At 41.3% G+C, this 2,635-nt stretch overlaps 1 non-coding gene across 1 annotated transcript; it reads right to left on the bottom strand.

Annotated features, from left to right (window-relative positions):
* Nucleotides 1-299: 299 nt before the first annotated feature.
* LOC122127810 lies at nt 300-401 on the bottom strand. Its single transcript, XR_006151294.1, has one exon. It is a non-coding gene; the product is annotated as a U6 spliceosomal RNA (small nuclear RNA).
* Between the last annotated feature and the right edge of the window lie 2,234 nt (nt 402-2,635).

The raw sequence follows: 2,635 nt of genomic DNA, 5'->3' as shown, positions 1-2,635 counted from the left end.
ACACACACACATTCTCTTGGTCCATTCGTTTACTGTGGGGCATCGGGTTTGGTTATGTATCTTAGCTTTGTTAATTAATGCTGCAATGAACATAGTTTTGCTGGTAGTTTTAGTATGGTCTTGTTTGTGATCATTTGGGTGAATGCTCAAAATGGGATTGCTGGGTCTTAGGGGCGCTCTATGTAGTCTTTTGAGGAACCTCCAAACTACTTTCCAAAGTCTTCAAACAAGTTTAAACTCCTAACAACAAGGCATTAAGGTTCCCTTCTGTCCACATCCCATCCAGCATCTGTTCTTTCAAAAATCTGGAATGCTTCAGGAATTCGAGTGTCATCCTCAGTCAGGGGCTATTCTTCTCTTTATTGTTCCGATGTTAGTGTATGTGCTACTGAATTGAGCACAGAACAATTTTATATATAAAGTGTAATTGATTTTCTTAAACTAGACAATTCCACAAAAATTAAATTCAAAAGAATTGTTGTGAAATTTTAGAACCATGTATTTCTTACATAAGAATACATTTAAGTATAAAGTCAAGATTGACATGTCAAAAACAAAATAATTCCAGATATTTGTTGTTCAGCGGATGTATAGGAGGAGGAATTCAATTATTCTGTACAAGGAACCTGCCATTATGAACACTATAGAAAGTGTTAAGGTTTGTTAAAAGTTTTAATGTTTCAAATATGTTTAATTTTGGGAATTTGCTCATATATGCCAAAATTAAGACTATTTAGCACGTTGTAAAACTTTTACATAAAGCATTTAAGATTCATGGTAGCAGTCATATACTACTAAGTATGTACATTTCAGAGTTTATACAAACTTTACTAATGAGAAGTTGCAAAGTGTTTGTGTAAAGAAGCAGAGTGAAGATTTAAGACATTAACTTCACAGTTTCTGTTAAAATTTAAGGGCTTCCTTACTTTACATGTTAGCGAGGAACAAATGATGGTATAAGCCATATACAAATGATGAGATGAACCACAAATAATAATCTTAGTGGGTAACTTTAAAGGCTACTCATAGCCTATAAAATTCTTGTTGAACATCATAGACGTAGGCAGTTTTAAATGTACAGCAATATGAGAAAATAATAAATCGAATATGTAGTACATTTCAAATGCTAGAAACAGGTAATTGTTTTGTTATTTATTTTATTAATCATTAATATTTATTTATTCGTTTTCCTTATTTGTAGCATTGCTTTCCTTATTGTAATATAATACAACTTTTTGTAAGTCATCATTAGGAAGTACTTTGAGAATGTTATTTGGATGGCCACACTGTTTTTTATAGGTATATGTGAATTTACAAAGAGCAAAATTAATAAGAACAAAACATTGATTAAAAATTTTATCAATTAGAATCTGAATCAGGAGTGTTGATAAATGTCCACACCTAAAATCTTAGCCCTACACTGAAGCACTAGTGTCACAATGTTGAGCACACAAAAGTGAGAGATTGTGTTTTGTTTTGTTTTTGTTTTGTTTTTGTTGGTTGTGGGGCTTGAACTGGGGGTCCTGGGTGCTGTCTCTCAGCACTTCAGCTCAATGCTAGTGCTACTACTTGAGTCACAGCACCTACTCCATCTTTTTCTGTCGTGACCGCCTCTTCCCACAAGGATGACGCGACAACAGGTTCTTCTTTCAGGCGGTTTATTCAGGACCTTTTACAACATCTTCTCTCCCGCTTCTTCTGCCCGCTTCTTCCTGCTTCTCTTTTCCTCCACCCCCGTGCTCCGGTTATAAGCCTCCTGGATGGCCAATCCCGAAGCACCAGGTGGCATATACCGATAGGGCTGCAAACATGGAAGCAAACTAGGAGCCAACTCATAGCCATATAAGGAGTTGTTTTTTACAGAGAGCACTCGTCACCGGGAAGATGGAAGGCGGGAGCCAGCGCCATCTTTGGTCGCAGCCGCGCCATGCAGCCGCGCCATTTTTGCGGCCATGCCTTACAGCCGCGCCGTCTTTGGTCGCGGCTCCCGCAGCTCTCCACAGCTCCCCTTTTTTGTTTTATTAAGCAACAGGTAAGAGTAGAGGTTGGGCCTCTGTCTAAAACATTAATGAGAGGACCTTGCACTGGTCTTCGCCTGAGGGGCGCCTTCCCCAGTGATGACCAGGCCCATCCGATGCCTTTTTTGCAGAGGTGCCATCTTGGGCATCAACCCACTTGCAACCCAACATGCTCTTCTTGGACTCACGCCAGGGAGTGATTCCCAAGTGCAGTGCGTTTGCCTCGCACCCTGTGCTATTCCTTTAACGTGGCAAGCCACGCGTAGGGGGACTGTCCGGCCTTAATGACAGTGAAGGCCTGGAACACCATAGCCATACTCCTGCGCTGCGAGCTCCTAATCCGGCAAATGCATCACAGGCACAGCAAGATCACCAATGCCAGGATACCAATAAGGGAGCCCATTCCCGCCCACTCCTTCAAATGATCCACAGCTGTCAAACACTCCAGTCCAATTGCCTAAAAGATAAGGGCATCGGTCTCGGGAACACGGACAGGATCCCCCATCTCGGCACTGGTCTTACAGGCTGTATCGTTGTGAGGGCGATCAGAAGAATCATCACCCCTTGCATCTTGTGCTTCTTCTCCTTGGACCCTCCTAACTAGTCATTCAGGTACC

This window comes from Dipodomys spectabilis, unplaced genomic scaffold, assembly GCF_019054845.1.
Source record: "Dipodomys spectabilis isolate Male_0828 unplaced genomic scaffold, ASM1905484v1 ptg000312l, whole genome shotgun sequence".
In the NCBI taxonomy this organism is placed as follows: domain Eukaryota; kingdom Metazoa; phylum Chordata; class Mammalia; order Rodentia; family Heteromyidae; genus Dipodomys; species Dipodomys spectabilis.
The sequence above is the reverse complement of the archived record's forward strand: the minus strand, read 5'-3'. Positions and strand labels throughout refer to the sequence as shown.